The sequence below is a fragment of the Botryllus schlosseri genome, chromosome 12 (assembly GCF_051294905.1).
Source record: "Botryllus schlosseri isolate E-star chromosome 12, Bs_hap1, whole genome shotgun sequence".
Classification (NCBI taxonomy): Eukaryota; Metazoa; Chordata; class Ascidiacea; order Stolidobranchia; family Styelidae; genus Botryllus; species Botryllus schlosseri.
This window is the reverse complement of record NC_137247.1, coordinates 21,247,875-21,267,612: the sequence shown is the minus strand read 5'-3', so window position 1 is coordinate 21,267,612 and position 19,738 is coordinate 21,247,875. Positions and strand designations below refer to the sequence as shown.

The window sequence follows — 19,738 nt, the reverse complement described above, 5'->3', positions numbered from 1 at the left end:
AACAAAATATTGAATGACTGCTAACGCATTGAGTTCGTAATCCAAGAGGGTGAAATTTGTTTACTGTTAAACTAACATAACTCGTATCCAGCGAAACAGATACAATCCGGTGATGTGATGTTGGTCAATATCCATTTTGTAAAGATTGAGTAAATCCTCTTCCGTCAGGTGGGTGTGGTTCAAATCAATAGCATGTTACACATAAACATCATTTGTATTGAGGGTGATATTGTTGAGTGATGATGCCGCAACAACACAATAAGTATTATTTTGTATCGGGTGTTTGTGCTTTAGGAATAGCGAAGTGTGTGATATTTTGGATATCTGTGTTTGGGTGAAACTAGGGTTGTCCTTGGGTCTTGTGTTGGGTAAATCAGAACTATGTCTAGAATTCAAGCACGTCCAAGTAACGTCTTTTAGTGACAGAGTATTGTGATGACATTTACTTTAGCGAATGACAACGGAAAAATTTCCAATTTCTCTGATCGTGTGTGTGTGTGTGTGTGTGTGTTTTACAAATAACTCCAGTACACCTAACTATAGGACACATTTAGTAAACATCGTGCAAATTGTTTCTTTGTGATGGTAACGACTTTCGGCGGCTTAGTTTCATGTCAGGAATTATTATTTGAGGGTTCAAGAACAATTTCAATCAATACTAGAAATGAACAACAATGCAAAACACGTTTAGCAAATAACAGTGTAGCAAGTACTTTTTGATATTACGAGTGTTGGGCACTAGACACTTCTAGTTGAATTGGATGCATCTAACAAACATATCACAATTTACTTTTACAATAATCAAAGTCTTAGAGTGTATAACCTCGCGATATTTTACATTTAGCACGCACAATGGGGAGTTACAGAAATGATTAAGAATTGATCGCTAGCTTCGAACGGTACTCGATACTCAAAGTGATATTTTCACACTCTGAAAAGTGCATATGTTTCAATTCTCTGTCACAAATTCCGACAATAAATCGTTGGATTCAATAGTAACGATATTTTGATATACTGATTCTACACTTAGTCGTTTCAATTACCCGTTGGGAATCGGGATAATAAAGCATTTTGTATCGGATGTTCAATGTATGAATACTGGAATTATTACATCTTTAGTGCTGTTTATCGCAAACGATAGATTTTAATATTTGTACTGATTGTTGAATGTAATAATACCGATATTGTCGTTTCATCTTTAGTCTTGGTTACTGGAAATATTTTCTGATATCCGCGATACGCAGAGAGATTTTTACCATGGTGGAGTAATTTTCCTATCAAGAACATTTCAGACACACATAGTTTTACAGCTTAATATGTTAATAACAACGGTACTGAAAAGTTTGTTGCTGTCATAATAACCTTTACAACAACGCCGGGTCTAATTAACGCGAATAATTTAATAATCAAGTCATGATAGACCATTACAAAATCTCATATGTTAAATCGATGTGACAATCCTTATGTTTACATCACGATAATTTTCGAAATAACACCTGCGTTCGATTGTAAGAAATGAATTCTCAACTACGTTGGTCAGACATTCAAATATCATATACTCAAAACATATGTTAATCTCAAGTCGCCGACACCGAGAAGTAATTACTTTTGTCTTACAAAATATACCACATAGTAATTTTTTTTGTCTTGCAGAGTAGTAACGACTTTTACAGTTGAATAAAAATACGAGTTGGTGGACTATGAATACAACCGAACTTGCTATGGATTTTGGATTTTGGTGATTACTCGCGTAGTAGTCTTGTCTACTTTTCATAAGGATACTTTTTGCTTTGGTTGGGTAAGTTACAAACGGGTTGACTTGACAAGGTTTTTTGTATTTTACTCTTTTGTTTATGGGAAGATGTTAAAATGTTGAGACGTAATACTATTTTCGTTCACTCGATTACAACAAAAAAAAAATAACCTGATATTTTGTTCAAGGTTTCGACAAATAGATTGAAATATTCCGATTTAACTCATCGCGTCGCAAGTCGATCGCGGTATGCACAAGTGGTTGTCAAGTTAGAAATATTTACAACAGGTGCTATTTCATTGATTGATTCTATTGTGTGTAGTAACACATTAAAATATCGCGATAGTATTTACTGAAACTGATAAACGGAAAACTCAGTCGTGAATAGAGTTGTAAGTTTCAAGGATTGTTTCAAAGTATGATCTTGAAATGTGACTGGATCAAAGTTGGTAGTCATGTTTGTCAAAGTCCAAATATTTCATTTTGGATTATCTGGATTTACCTTTAGTACATCCCGCGAATGGATTCCGATGCGGTACTATAACATTTTTGATAATAATGACTCAAGGATTTTCAATCAACAATACTGGAATTTTTTGGTAATGCTAGAGTTGCCAAGTGATTAGTTGCGTGTTTTTGTTAAGAGTTTGATTTCGTGTTGATAAAGACAATAACTGTATAATGCACATACTTGTGATTCTTGATTTTTGTAGAGTTATAGTTGGTATTGATTCTATAGCTATGAAAACGACGGTGCGGAGTGTGCGAATAATTCGATGTGGCTGAAAGTCGGTGTCAGTAATATTCAGGTTGCAGTCGAATCAAAAGATCACGAAAAGATTTTTCAAAATAATTAGAATTGTACCGAATTAACACATTCAGATACGAATCAACTTGAACTGTGTAGTGAGTTTCATTTCGAGTTGACAAATTGACGCATTGATTGAATATTCTCATGATTTGGATCACGCAACTAAAGTCAACCACTCTTCTGAAGTGTCAAAACATATAGCGATCGCGGGCAAGTGACAAATTGCTGGTTTTGAATCACCGTCTGCGACGGTTCTGTGACAAACTAATTACCGAAATATTACCTTGTGAGCGGGCATGAGAGAGTGCTATGTCTGCAGCATTATCCGGTGAGTGGTCGTTGGATTTTAAAATTATATCACAACCTTTTGAATAAGCGTTCACTTCACAAAGGATTAGGCTTAGAGCGGAAATAAGTGACAATTTGTCGCTATTCAAGTTACCGACACTGGCGGTCTGTTATTCGTTACTTATTAAATCTTATGAGTGAAATCAAGTTCTGCGACAAACTGATTACTAAAATTTCACCGCGTGAGCGAGCCAACACGAGTTTCCAATACGACATGCGAGAGATACCTATACTTGAAAGTACGACGTGCGAGCGCACCCATAAGAACACATGGCGAATCACCACCTCAGCCTATACCTGTAACGTTATCATGTCACCCGAGTCATTATCTTGTCAGAGATCGCGGGGTTTTGCAAACTATTTCACACATTTTTGAAGTGTTAGTTTGTGAACGCGGTTAATGTTGATATTCGAATCGCCGACTACGCCGGCTCTGCGGTAAACTAATTACCAAAATATTACCTTGGAAGTGATTCCTAGATTTAGCAAACTATTTCGCACTGACTGGATTAGTGTAATAATCGATACGATAGTAGCACAAAACAGCTGCACGGGCAACAATTCAGCGCGCAGGTCATTCGAAATATAGGTCGCACTGCTTAATCCTCACAACAAGCCACGTTTCCGTTTGTGCGGTTATTGTTGGTGACTCGTACATATTCAACACCACGCGAGAGATGGCCGAAAGTGCGAATCACGACCGCGCCCATAAGAACACACGGTGAATCACCACAGAACCCGTAAGAATACACGACAGGCGAATCGCCGCCACCGCCTATAGCAAAAAAGGCGAGTCACCACCCCGGGTTTTCACGGCGAATCACGACCGCGGCCTATAGCGAAAAAGGCGAATCACGACCGCGCCCGTAAGAACACATGGCGAATCGCGGCCCAGAGGGGGGTCTAAAAAGGCGAATCGCCACCCCCGGTTTTCCAGGCGAATCGCCACCCCGCCCATAAGAACCCCAGGCACCGGTTGACCGATCGTATATACTACTTATGCTCCTATGGCATAGAGCCCTACGAAATGAGTCCACATACCCCGTAAAATTCCACTCCAGGCGCTGCGGCTTAGCTCAAGCGAAAAAGTATTTCGTACTTTAGGTGTCAAATCATCTTTCTTGTGATAAATAAGCATAAGGAGAATTAATCAGAAAATTTTGTAGCGTACCGTAGGCATCGATACATTGAGTGAAATGGGCTTCCTTATCTTAAATTGAAACGGACAGAATAAATCGAAACAATTTGCAGAGTCCCGTAGGCTTCAAGACATAGCTCAGGCTGAGATTACAGCCTAATAACGAGGGCATCGAGTGGGATGTTATAGGAAGCAAGACGAATCATTGTAAATGTGTTGAAACTTAATTACATCTGTAATTCCATCACTAAAGTTGATCACGCATAGGTACGTGCTACGCACCCGCAAACAGATTCACGCGAAGTTGGTATAGAACTGCGTTAGTTTTAAAGGTGTTCCATCATGAAATGTGTGATAAAATTTGATATGTTCCATTGTCATAATGTCCTATACCTGTGAACCAATCTTCAAGTTGCGCATTCAATGTTTAGCTCGGTAATTCCATTATTAAAGTTGAGTATGCATAGGTACGTGCTACGCTCCCGCAAAAGTCGGTATGGAACTGCGTTAGTTTTAAAGTTGTTGAATCATGGAATGCGTAACAAAATTTGACATGGTGCATTGTCATAATGTCTTACAACTGCGTACCGAGTTTCAAAATGGGGAGTCGATTATTAACATGGTAATTCCGTTATTAAAGTTGACTATGTATAGGTACGTGCTACGCTACGGAAAAACAGATTTAGCCAAAAGTCTGTATAGAACTGCGTTGGTTTTAAAGGTGTTACATCATGAAATGTCTGACGACATTTGGTATGGTGCATTGTTATTATGTCCTACAACTGCGTACCAACGTTCAAGGTGAGAATTTAATGTTTAGCATGCTAATTCTGTTATTAAAATTGACTATGTATGGGTATATGCTATGTTAACGAAAAACAGATATGCGTAAAAGTCGGTATTCGACTGCGATAGTTTCAAAGGTGTTCCACCATTAGATATGTGATGAAATTTAGCATGGTGCATTGCCATAATGTACTACAACTACGTATCAAGTTTCGAGTTGGGATTCAATGTTAAGCATGGTAATTCCGTTATTAAAGTTGGCTATGTATGGGTACGTGCTATACGCTCCCGCAAAACAGACGTACGCAAAAAGTCGATGTAGAGCCGCGTTAGCTTTAAAGTTGTTCCATCATGAAATGTGTGATGGGATTTGGTATGGTGCATTGTTATAATGTCCTATAACCGCGAACCAACTTTCAAGGTGGGAATTCAATGTTTAACACGGTAATTCTGCTATTAAAATTGACTATGTATATAGGTATATGCTATGTTCAGGCAAAACAGATATGCGTAAAAGTCGGTAATCGACTGCGTTAGTTTTAAAGGTGTTCCATCATGAAATGTGTGATGAAATTTTGTATGCTGCATAATCACAATGTCCTAGAGCTCATTTAGATACCTAAGCTACTTTAAAATTAGTACTCGAGTATTTGCAGCAATTATACTGCCAGATAGTTATAGCCTGAGGGATTCGATGGTGACGTACTTGTATAATGCATATTTTGGAGAGATTAAGTAAAGCAATGATCTAAGATAAAATCCAATAAATTAAGCTAGAAGTAGCTATTTACGAAGAAAGTTAGCATTCTAGGTCTATACTTCTGTGTAATACTGAAAATGTCATGAAGTTGAAGCGATCTGAAATGATAAACACTTTAGTATTAGGTACATATACGCAATAAGCTACTTTAGTATTCTGTGATACCAAAGCAAAACCTATACTTGAGTATAATTTCATCTTTTTCATCAGTGAGCGAAGGTGATACCGGTGTTAACTCCATGGCTCGATGCGAGATAACAGCGACTCGGAGCTCATTTAGATTCCTAAGCTACTTTAAAATTAGTACTCGAGTATTTGCCACAATTATACTACCAGATAGTTATAGCCAGAGGGATTCGATGGTGACGTACTTGCATAATGCACATTTTGGAGAGATTAAGTAAAGCAATGATCTCAGATAAATCCGTTAAATTAGGGCAGGAGTAGCTATTTACGAAGAAAGTTAGCATTCTAGGTCTATACTTCTGTTTAATACTGAAAATGTCAAGAAGTTGAAGCGAACTGAAATCTTAAACACTTTAGTATTAGGTACATATACGCGAGAAGCTATACTTTAGTATTCTGATGGTTTGGGATAAAATGTAATTTTTCGTGCTTTTCTATTTTTTAATAAAATTAGTATTCATTTTACGGAAACGTCGTGTAAAGGTAAAGTACTTGTACATTTCGGAGTACTCAAGTATAAGTTCTGGTTAGCTAAATTTCGATGTCATACAAATACCACAAACTGTGCTACTTGTACTTCTTCAGAGTACTCAATTAGGTTTTTAGCTATATGCAACAAATACTTTCGAGTGTTTTTGATATTGGGCTGCTTCAACTCCATGATAATTATAGTATTAAGCAGAAATGAACCTACAATACGAACGTTTTACTTACTCTGAAATGACTACTTTTACGTTAATTTATAAAACTCAAGTAAAGCTCACGAAATCCATAGTGTAAACGTCTCTAATGCGCTGAAAAAGGCAGAAAAAGTACTCAATACGCTAAATTTGAATCTAAAAATATTAATTCTCGTAAAACGTAGTGGGTGTGGGATTCGAACCTACGCGAACACTTGTTCATTGGAACTTAAGTCCAACGCCAAAAAGCTATACTTTACAAAATTTTCGGAGTACTGACATTTTTTAGGTAAATTCTGTTACGCGCTTAGTTACTAACTCTGAAAGCAAGCAAAGTTTGTGGTATTTGATCAATATGGAAATTCGTGCACTTTGCGTTTAGTTTATGTTGAAAACATGAGTAATTTAGAACACTTGTTCATTGAAACTTAAGTCCAACGCCTTAACCGCCCCCTCAACCCAGTTCCGTTGCTACGATATCTGAGAAATCTATTAAATTAGGGTAGAAATAACTATTTCCAAGTAACTTTCACGAAGTCTCGATACGCTATATTTAATCTAAAAATATTAATCCTCATAAAACGTACTGGGTGTGGGCTTCGAAGCCTAGAATAATAAGCGGATCGTGATTGAAAATAGAAGAAGGATCACTAGATTAACGTTTATGGAATACTCCGCAATGTAAAATTAGTATATACTGCACAAAATCCAGAGTGTAAGAGTCTTCAGTGCATCGGAATAGTGTAGTTTTCTATCTACTTTACAAAATTTATACGCTTTTTCTTGCTACGTTCCGGGATAAAATGTAATTTTTCGCGCTTTTTGTTTATTTTTAATAAAATTAGTATCCATTATACAAAAACGACGTGTAAAGGTAAAGTACGAATACAAGTACAAGTTGAGATTTCAAAGTAAGTAAGTGGTTATGTTCGTAGACTAACCCCACTTCTACGTAACGATTTTTCAGTAAGTAGTTATGTTTCTAGGCTACTTTTACTTCTATTTAACGAGTTTTCATACAAATCTGCTTTCTTTAATAACTTTCATCTTTTTCATCAGTGAGCAAAGGCAATAGCGGTGTTAACTCCATGGTCAGATGCGAGATAACAGCGACTCAGAGCTCATTTAGATATCTAAGCTACTTTAAAATTAGTACCCGAGTATTTGCTGCAATTATACTGCTAGATAGTTATAGCCAGAGGTCCTTCGATGGTGACGTACTGGTATAATGCACATTTTGGAGGGATTAAGTAAAGCAATGATCTCAGATATATCCATTAAATTAAGGTAGAAGTAGCTATTTACGAATAACAGAGTCCCGTAGGCTTCAAGACATAGCTCAGGCTGAGATCATAGCCTAATAACGAGGGCTTCGAGTGGAATGTTATAGGAAGCAAGAAGAATCGTTGTAAAAGTGTTGAAACTTAATTTCATCTGTAATTCCATCATTAAAGTTGACTACGCATAAGTATGTGCTACGCTCCCGCAAAACAGATTCACGCGGATGTCGGTATAGAACTGCGTTAGTTGTTCAATCATGAAATGCGTAACAAAATTTGACATGGTACATTGCCGTAATGTCTTACAACTGTGTACCGAGTTTCAAGGTGGGGAGTCGATTATTAACATGGTAATTCCGTTTTAATGTTGACTATGCATAGGTACGTGCTGCGCTACCGAAAAACAGATTTACGCAAAAGTCTGTAGCGAACTGCGTTAGTTTTAAAGGTTTTACATCAGGAAATGTCTGACGAAGTTTGGTGTGGTGTATTTTCATAATGTCCTACAACCGCGAGTTTTCAAGTTGTTCAATCATGAAATGCGTAACAAAATTTGACATAGTACATTGTCATAATGTCTTACAACTGCGTAAGTTTAGCATGCTAATTCTGTTATTAAAATTGACTATGTATAGGTATATGCTATGTTTATGCAAAACAGATATGCGTAAAGTCGGCATTCGACTGCGTTAGTTTTAAAGGTGTTCCATAATTAGATGTGTGATGAAATTTAGCATGGTGCATTGCCATAATGTCCTACAACTACGTATCAAGTTTCGAGTTGGGATTCAATTAAACACTAGAGTGTATTTGTTGCGTGTGAGGAAAACCTACTTAAATTTATTTTATGCATTTAATTTCCGACTCTGAAAGCAAACTTAGTTTGTGTTTTTTTTGTACATAGAAATTGAAGCGAGGTGAATTTTTCGATTAGTTTCACTTTTCATTATACTTTACAAGATTCAGTATAGAAGTTTAATAGAAGTAGTTAGTTACGTAATTAAGTGTACTATCTTCCAAATCGGTATGGAACAACATCAAAACCATCACAAAGCAATACCGACTTTTTGCGTGTTTTCTAACTACTTTACAAATTCATACGGTTTTTCTTGGTGCGTTCCAGGATAAATGCAATTTTTCGCACATTTTTATTTTTTCATTAAATTTGGAGCTACTGTATATTATTTATCGCCTATATTTAAATTCGGTGTGCTAATGCGTTGAGGTTGAAGCTAAAACCTCCTATTTCATGCGGCCAAGAAGACTAGCACCGCGTAGCCGAATTTAGCATACCGAAAAATATCTACTTTACAAAATTTTCATTTCTTTATGTCCATTAGAGTCGTGTTCATGCGACGAATTTGTCCGACTTACTTGCATGAATTACAAGCTACATAATACAACTAGTTAACACGCGTTGATGTAACGTTCCTCATTTGTATGCATAGCCTACGCGAAATTGGTTACCGAATTTTTCGATTAGTTTATATTCTGAATTTTATTTAAAACTGAAACTGTTAAGTACTACTAAAAGTGTTATAAAATGTGAAAAAGTGTACAAGTAGAATTAATATTATGTCATGAATAAGTCGTTTACAAATTCATACGATTTTTCTTGTTGCGTTCGGGGATAAAATGTAATTTTTTGCTCTTTTTTTCCTATTTTTTAATAAAATTAGTATTCATTTTACAAAAAACGTCGTGTTTTGACTTTTGAAAATGGAAGATGCGTGAGCTGGACTAACTTTTTACGTAGTTCGAAATCGCTACTTCTATACGTTAATTCAAAGTATTTGTCAGTCATCGCAGCACCGCTCATATTGCGCACCATCTATTTATTTCACGGATAACAAATTACTCCTGCTTTTATCAGAGGATACTTTCCTAGGGTTTGCCTACTAACAGTTCTTAGTTTTGATTAATGAAAAATATAGTGATTGAAAATAGATCACTGGATTATTTACTTTTATAACTTTATATTTTGTGAAGTAGAGAGTAGTTTAAGGTTAAGATAGTATAACCTTGGCGAGTGCTATCGTCACACTCGATGATCATCTTTAAATCAGGGCTATCTCAATGATGTTGACTAAATTTACGGTTTCAGAACGCGCTAATTAGACCTTATCGTTATGACGCGGGGGGTTCGCGTACAGGTATCGAAAGTGTTTGTATAAATAAAGCCCTGCGAATCGCACGCCTGCGGCTATTGTTAGTTCGATTATTTTCGCCTTGGGATTCGCGTATATGCTACTCAGCTGTTACGACTTCGGAACGCGCACATGCGAGTGATTTGTTTCCGTAGCTCCGAACTTGAGAATCGCTTGCCTGCGTCTAATGAAAATAAGTCGTAAAATGTGGAGCCTGTAGAGACCGTAACTTGTATACATAAAATCAAGTTTAAAAATATGGACGGATGAGTTATCTCTGACCAATAGAGTAATATAACCGCCTATAGTTTAGTGGGGGAATTGCTATAATGTATATCCAAACAATCGTTGCAGACTCTGAATGTTATCAAGGCCCTCATCACAAAAAATCATACATCAGAAGCGTAGGGATTAATATTATCAAGTCGCAGCGCTCAAAATCGCATAGGTATTTATTACATATTGCTAAATACACATGGAAAATCGGTATTGAAATTCACAAAACATTGCAGTCGCCTAATTCCTCTGTGATGACATCATAAACCGGGCATACTCCGACGCAAATTATATTATGAGAGTGTTTACATTCTAAATAGCCTGAGGGGCGGTAACAAAATTGCTTTCCCTTACTACTCTCGAGTCCCAGTCCAAGTCAATATTTTCACTGATTACTTTTTCGTTCAATCGGGTTCAATCCCCCTTTTTCTACTTTGCTCGAGTGATATAGAATAGCTCGCATTCATAATACAATATTTTATCTCAGTCTTAGCAGTTTGTGGCCCTATTTTCCAAGTATCAGGACTGATAGACGAATCTCAATAAAGTAGTAACTTGACTATTTTTCAAAGTTTCATGAAATGTCCGTCTTGGTCGTCCCAGTCTCGAGTCATATGACTTGGACCGAGTCATGCACGCTTTCGAGGCAATCTACGCATTTGAAAAAATGACTCTAGTCAAGTCGAGTCACCAAAAATTCGCGACTGGAGTCGGACTCGAGTCCAGTCATGACTCGAGTCATTATAACCTTGCATCATGGCTGTGAAACCATGGCGACTCTGGTATATTGACATAACAACTTTCAAACTTACACGATCACAGATCATATCGTACAATTTCCCAATGTCGTCAACTCTAACGAAGGACGCATACCGTATCATGTATAGGTCTACCTTAACAATAGAAGATATACAACTCTTAACACAAAATCACACGGCTGCGTGCTATTGTTAGGCACGTTTATCGAAATCTCATTTGTGGTTGCCAACGCTAATACAATTCGTCTTCGCACTGCTTATGGAAAAATGTTAAAGATAATAAACCTGTGTCAAAAATAATTTTAAACTGCAAGAAAGCCAAAATATTGTAATAAATTTTGGACATATTGGCATATTGTGACCTGCAGTAGTGTTGTGGTAACGGTACTGACGAAAAAAATCGCAGAAATTATGTAAGGGCACGATGGTGAATAATATCTTGCAATATTTTTATTTTTAAATGAAAAACATTCTCGTCACGACTACAACATGCACGCGATTCATCGTTCGAATGAAATAGGATTACCAAAGGCAAGGATATCAAAGCACTGATGCGGCCGTTTTTGTACGCCCGTATTTGCGTACCATCGAAAAATCACAGGTGCGATTATGATATTCACAACAAAATTCGAGCAATAGCTATTGATAGAGACCGGCCAGTCTGCCCTATATTGTTAATACCAAATTTATGTAACCTGTCTAGCGTGTAGCAACGAGACCATAGCACAATACGAGTGGAGTACACGCTTTGTTGTGAGCTAGAGACTGAGTACACTGCATGTGATCACATGCGGCTCGCGGGCAAATGCTTAAAAAGCTACTCATATCGCACTATACGTCACAATCAATTTGTAAATGCAATATCGTAAAGAAGTTGCACTGAATACGCTGCTAGTAGTCTATCATCAGAGACAATGGAATAATAAAAATAATTCCCGAGAAAGAAGAAAAATAGGAAAAATGTTATTTCAAAAAAATTCTACACGCAATTTACATCTATTTTAATTACGAAGAGTCACAGTAGATGCACCAAAGAGCAGCGACTTGCCGACCCCTGCTCTACATAAAAAAAATGCACCATATGCGATTCAGTCAGTGTTTAATATCGTGACTTCCTCCTAAAACGCAAAGATAATGCATGGAACACTATTCATCTCAACAATAAATATTACTAACTATCCGAAGGAAGTAATAATATTGCAGCAAACAATACGTTCATGTTGGCAAATTGAATCCACTCGAAGCTCTTCGACTGACTCTCATCTGGAGCAAACGTCAGTAAATGAGATTAACCAAATTCGAAAAATGGAAATGATTTCGTCGTTGTGGCGTAATAATTACAAGTACACATAGTCGCGTGCGGCAGTAAACAACGCACGGTTACAGTACAACAGACACAAAATCGGCTGTAAACAGGGTTGTAATGACTCGAGTCATGACTCGACTCGAGTCCGACTCGAGTCACGTTTTTCAGATGACTCGACTTGACTCGAGTCATTTTCTTAAAATACGGAAATGACTCGACTCGACTCCAGTCAATTTGTGTATTGACTCGACTTGGACCCGAGTCATTGTGCATGACTCGAACCAAGTCATATGACTCGAGACTCAGACGGCCAAGACCGATGTTTCATTGTAATTTCGAGGAATAGTACAGTAATCACACTATTGGGATTTCTTCTATTGGTACTGGTACTTGAAAACACTTCCAGAAACTGCTAAAAATGACGAAAATTAGTATATTATAAATTCGAACCATTCGATATCACCAAACAGAGTCATAAAAAGTGGATTTAACAAGCCTTTAACTGTAAACTGGGAAGTCAACATAATGACTTGGACTCGACTCGAGTCATAATACCATGACTCGGACTCGAACCTCTGCTCGGTGACTTGGACTCGGACTTGACTCGGTGGTGAATTGAAAATGACTCGACTTGACTAGAGTCAAAACTATGAAACTGAGATTGACTTGTGACTCGGAGCCTTGTGACTTGATTACAACCCTGGCTGTAAAACAGCCAAATGACAAAACAAAACTAATGAAAGATTCCCAGCGTGTAGAGATGTTCCTTCTGGCGACAGAGGATCGGTTTTTGAAGCTATAATGGTTGATTCGAGGACCATTGAATGAACGTATTGTTTGCTGCAATACTAAAGTTCTGTACTTCCAAAAGCCTATTGAAGTAATAATAGATCTATTGTTTGCTATAGCGCGATTGACGTAACTTTTTTAGACTACAAAATGTTGCATAGTTCCAGTCCAAGAAGAGAGAAGCAAAACTCAATCGAGCATCTCGAGCCTCTCCAATATAGAGGCTCGATGTTAGAATCTAAAATATATCATTGTATGTCTTATACATTAGTGGTAAACAACATTCTCAACTTTTAAAAATGTAAATTAGTCTGGATGAATGAATGAATGTGAATACGAAAAAAAGAATTGGACTGTCTATTAGAAATATTCTGTTGTAGGCTACTTCGGATCGTACCAGTGTTGGGAGTCACGAGTCATTGCGCATTTTGACTCGAGTCAAGTCAAGTCAAGTCAATCGATTTTCGAAGGGGACTCGGGTCAAGTCAAGTCACGAGTCAAGTCACAATTCAAGTTAAATGGAATTTTAAACGTGTGAGTGATCAATGATCATTCAAATAAATGTGTCAAAGACAGATTAATTGTCCATTTATATTGAATGAAATACCGAATATAAAGGTAAATATTCATGCAAAAATGAGCTGTATCGCTGACGTACACGCAGAACTGCTACTGAAATACGTTAGTAACTGTGTATAGCTACATCAGGGGTGCCAAACATACGGCTCTGCAAATGATTTCATCCGGCCCGCGAAGCCTATTCTGAGTGTAGATTGAAAATGCGTGTATTTTATCCTTCGAATTTGTAGTAAGAAATATTTCTAATATATATTCCCTGAAGATAGCAAATGTCGAATAGCCTATTTGTTCACAGGCCACATTATAACCACCCAACAGCGGAGTTGTGATTTCTAGTCATCATCAGGAGCAAGCCGCTGATATTGACACACAATTCCGAGAAGGCGAAAAAGTGCATATATATATTTAATTGAGAGTTGGAAAAACTGACCAAAACTTGTTATTCACAGAAACGGAAACGCCAATTCTAAACCCTTATAATTTATATCCATGTTACACGGAGTATATCATAGTTACGCAGGATTGCATTACTCCTTCAGTTTCTGACTCAAAAAGTCGAGAGGAACCCGAATCACCTATATAATAATAATGAACCAAATTCCAACGCCGCCGTTTACAGTGGAATCTTTTGTATTCCTTAAAACGCATACGCAATTTTGACACCAGTATACAACTAAAGCAAAAGGAGCATATATTCATTCTGAATTGTGGAATGTATGAATTTCGAGGTAATATTTTGGAATCATTTGACTGGTGCGGCCCACGAGTGATCTGAATAGTTGAATCCTGCCCGCGATTTATAGTTGAGTTTGACAACTTCGAACTTCATGCTACATTCTGTTATCGAATACGAATCCTCGAGAAGTCGAAAGAAATTGATATCGTACAATACACTAATCATCTTCACATCCGCGAGAATATAAACGCATAAACTATATTCGTTCGATTTAAATCAAACAAGAGGGTTGGTCAAGGTGAGCGCTGTGCAATGTACGCACAGAGCCTTAGATTTAGTTTAATCTACTACTACTGCCACGACAACGTCAACTGCGATTATTTCGTTTGTGGTCAGTTTATTTGTGATGTAGCAATGCAGGATCAGTGAAACGTACAATCAGTGAATGACTGGTTGCTCTCACAAAAGACACTTGCGTATCGTGAACAATCCGAACATGCACAAGATACAGTGATTCAATCGACACCGTTTACTAGATGACTTAAAATTGACTCGTAAATTTTGCTCCGAGTCGCGAGTCAATCTACATTTTTGAAGCGCCGAGTCAAGTCAAGTCATACGGAAAAGTTGACTCGAGTTTTACTCGAGTCAATTCATGACTCGAGTCATCTCAACACTAGATCATACATATTTTGTACTTGGTTCTACTGACGTTTCTGTAAGGTTAAGAAGCAATGATACTACTATGGCTCAATAATGATTATATTTACGTAGTTATTGATATTTTCGAGACGATATCTAAAGCTGATTTAATTTGACTTTGGCAATGACAGTAACAATAGCAAAGGACTACTTCTCGCGACTATATAAAAAACCCGGATTGGGCTACACGGCTCAAATGCTCTGATATCAGATCAATCTTCAAAAGATTTTAAAATATTCTACATAAAACTGTAGCACGTCAACGGTCCAATATAGCTGCAATATTATAACCCGACAGTTTTACGATGTCATGATGCATTTTCTCGCATGGTGTCTATAACTCATTATTTTAACAATTTGTGCCCGCCACGATGTTTGTGCAATGCCTGTCTGCAAGGTCCCGTCAAATAAGGCCTTCTTGGAAATTATACATTGAATATCCCTATTATTAATGCTGCGGCCCGCTGCGTCATCAAAAACTAGGATATTGGTTCGCGAGCACATTTGAGTTTGAGACCTCTGCGGTTAAGTATACTGCTGGGTTTCTTACGAAAGATATGAGACTTCGCTTATTCGAATATTCTATTATGCCGTTTCATGTCGCCAAATCGTACTGTCGAATTTTAATAATTTTTTCGGCAAAAGTCTTCTTATATCACTTTGCAACTATTTTGTTCAGTACCTGCGACGATGTGCTAACACAAATGCGACGCTCAAAGCAAGAGAATGCGCCCCTTGAAGAAATGCGAATTTGCAATGTCTAAAAAGCATGGGTTCTCAACCCGGAGGTCGTTTGCTTTTTCTCCGGGAGGTCGCGGAGACCGCAATTAAAAACCTATGGCTATAAGGAAACTGCCTATCAAACAGATGCTATCGTCGACTAATTTCTGAAAGATGTTAGTTGATATTTCAGAATATAAAAAACGACATTTGCAGGAAGCGAACCCGCCAAATAAGGTATCAGAGGGATAATAATGTCAAAGCACCTCCTACTATAACGCAAGAATGGTGTTTAGCCACTACGAACATTAAGGTGAGAAAACGCTGTAGAAAAATAAAAACAAAACTTTATTATGTGCTCCATAAGCTCTAATACAGATATCTGGTGACAATTAAATCATAGAAATTAATAGGACGGGACTTTCTCCTTCCAGGAAAACTATACAAGTTCTTGTTGTTGTGGTATTATCTTGGTGCTTCGAATACTATGGGTATTTATATCAAGTCAATATTTCTTATTATGATTCCGGATCCGCCAACTTGTAGCAGGACCCTTTTTTGTTCTCGGCTTTTCGTAAGACAAAGCCTACGCCGCTGGCTTCTCAACAATGCCGGAAATGAAGAACGAGGCGAGGAAAAAGTACTATACTATAGCAAGATCGTAGCCGCTGAAGCAGTGATTCCCAACCGCGGCTCCCAGCTACCCTTTTTGTGGCTCCCATTGACGTTTGGAAGTCCCACAAAAATATTTGAAAAACCGATTTATAACAAAAATTTAAATTCATATATCTGAAATTACCCTTGCTTGGCTTGTAGTCTGGAGTTTATAATTAAGGGGGAGGCCAACTCCTCTGCTTTCGAGTGACGATTCTCTACTCAGCAACGATTTCCTTCTGCAGCTCACGCCAAAAAGTATATTCACACTCAAATGCGTTCCGATCGGCACTCAAATCTAAGTCAGCTAACCACCAGACTTAAGTGTCAGTTTTCACGGTCGAGGTCGATGAGTCAACTGTAGGCAACGCAACACTCGCTGCAGGTTAGCCAAATACCGGAGTACCGGCAAGCTCGGAAATCGGTGTTTCATGATGTGAGGTACTGCTGCATGAAAACATCGAATGTAAACGTTTTGTTAACATTTGATTATGAAATGCTCTCATCGCGTTCTGCTGAGCGAATGAAATCAGTGGCGCTTGGTTGGATGAAAGGAAAGCAGGGTTGCAACCAAGTCACAAAGTTCCGAGTCACAAGTCAATCTCAGTTTTATAGTTTTGTTTCGAGTCACGTCGAGTCATTTTTAATTCACCACCGAGTCAAGTCCGAGTGCAAGTCAGTGATTTAAGGGTCGAGTCCGAGTCATTGCGTTCACTACTTAGTTTTGAGTTCAACCGCGTTTTTCAACTCTGCTTGAGTGATGTAGAATGGCTTGCATACATATTATCGTAAATTTCCTTCGTCCAGACAGTTTCTGGCCCTATTTTCCAAGTATCAGGACTAATAGACGAAATACCAAAAATATGGTGACTTTACTATTCTTCGGAGTTACAATGAAATGTCTGTCTTGGCCGTCCTAGTCTCGAGTAAAATGACTTGGTTCGAGTCATGTACAATGACTCGAGTACAAGTCGAGTCAATACACAAATTGACTCGAGCCGCGTCGAGTCATTTTGCGCATTCGAAAAAATGACTCGAGTCAAGTCGAGTCATCAAAAAATCGTGACTCGAGTCGGACTCGAGTCATTACAACCCATGAGGAAAGTTGTGAATAGACTATGCTATTGCTTCGTCATTGTTTTTTCAAAGTAACGTGCAAGAACATTCCAGTTGCTCGAGTAACAGCTATAGTTACTTAGTTAAGGCAAAATCGAGCAGCAGCTGTCCAGTTCTTCTCGGTTTTACTCCATTTTTGTGAACTTTTTATTGAACTTGATCTAAAGTAGGTACAAATGCTATATAGGATAATCAGGTATTTGCTCAAGTTTTATGTATATTAAAGCTTTAAATTATGTCACAACAGCCTTTAAAGAAAGCACGTATACTCCAGCAGGCAAATCGTATTTTTCAAAGTTACTGGGAAGAAAAGTATTATCAAATTGTGGTAGAAAACAAAGCCCATTGCCTTCTTTGTCGTATGGTGATAAGTAGTATAAAATCTTTTACCAATGAGAGGCACTACAAAAGTCAAATCCTATTGCAGTTAATGTGGCCACTATCCTTGGCAATTTTCAACTTGAGTTGCTATAGGCATGCAGTCAGATATCGAGCTCAAGCAACTATTTAAAAGTGAAGACTTACTTGAACATTGGAGTCAGGTTTCAGAGGGAAAGTAACCCAGCTTGATAACCAATGCGCAGAAAAACGCTTCGCTATTTGGATCAACATATGTCTGTGAAGCACTTTTTAGGTAGATGGTCAAAATAAAAAGTCAATATCGCAATCGATTGACCGATGACCACCTCAAGCAGCTACTGCGTACTGCATCCTGTGCAATTACACTTCGCTTTGACACAATTCGTGAAGTTCAAAGCCAATGACAAGTTGGGCATTAAATTGATTTGTGTAGGCTACTTTTTTATTGTTAGTGTTGCTATTCGTTGGTGCGTGCTTTCTTGCTTCATAATTTTTGTTATACTTAAAGAGTGTCTTCTTGCGGCTCCAAACGTACTCTGAAATTTGAAATGCGGCTCCGACACCAAAAAAGATTGGGAACCAGTGCGACTATTGCTCTCTAGCCCTTATACCAGTACACCAGTAATTGAATTTGTCATATTATCTGGTAGAGAAATATGACACTAGATATGCTATAGTATAGATCTTTTGATTTTGAAATGGCATGGTGCAAAAAACCATTTGCAGGTTTACGCACCATTTCCAATTATACATACATACATACACTGCGACTAAAGTGTACTATAACAACAACACCAACGCGCACATGCAAGCTTGTCGCCAAGATGCAACAACATCCATATCAATGATGCTGTCTTGTCCATGAATTTAATATATGGGTATTGTTTCAACAGAGAGGTAACGTAATTGCTGCAACTGCGCACTTAATCGACAGCTTACCACATAGACCGCGAGCAGGTCTGGGCGAAGCTGTGACCTTTTTCAGTAATTAGCATTCCAAGTTGGGTGGTGGGTGCTGCACTATTTTGAAATAAGTAATTGGATCGCGACCATAAAAATATTGGGAACCACTGATCTAATGAATGTAGTTTTCTAGTAGTTTGGTCAGTTATATGTGAGTGATAATAACATCATTTCAGTAGCAACAATGTTTCCCGAACTTCACGAATGTCAACATGCTCAACATAGCAATAAATAACAAATTACACATCTTAAGCTAACCCACGCGAAACTCACGGATAGTTTTAACCGTGTGGCATGAACAGTTGAATATTGCTAACCGTGAGGCCTAAAGCTTTGAAGTCATCAACCTCCATCAGCTCTGCCGGTTAATCTGATCACGTGTGCTGAGAGAGGATGAAAAGTAATAGTGGTATACGCAAGTACCAATATAATTGATATAATTCTTTCAATAACTTTCAAATAATTTCACGCCTTGCACGGGTAATAGGCCTACAACGAACGCGTGGCAGGCAGATGGATGGTTATGGTTATATTCGGTACGGGAAGAGTGCTTTTATTTGTGAATCGTGTGCTTAAATAATTGACATGGCCAGTATTAACAGTTGTTTTGAAGATTCCATGGTTGCCCAAGACCAGTGATTGGTGGTGGCTCGAGAGTGCAGCTCCGATCATTATGGACAGGGGGTAAGAAATTTGATTGAAAGCTCTGGGAGCATGGGCGCTTAAACGGTTAAGAAACAGTGGACAAGATGGATTGGCAAGTTGTCACGATTGCATGTTTAGGTGTATAACAAATCGATTTATCGACATATGCGTATTTTCTACTATGACATACAAATACCACATATTGTTGAAATCCATTCAAATTTTTATATTATTTCAAATGATGTCTACATCATTGACCTATGGCACCGACAGAATATATCGATATTGGTCGCGCTCTGAGCTGA

General features: G+C 37.9%; 1 long non-coding RNA gene across 1 annotated transcript in view; it reads right to left on the bottom strand.

Moving 5' to 3' along the window:
• Nucleotides 1-19,738, bottom strand: part of LOC145451672 (uncharacterized) — a 324,257-nt gene that overhangs the window by 172,659 nt on the left and 131,860 nt on the right. The gene's annotated exons all lie outside the window — the stretch shown is intronic.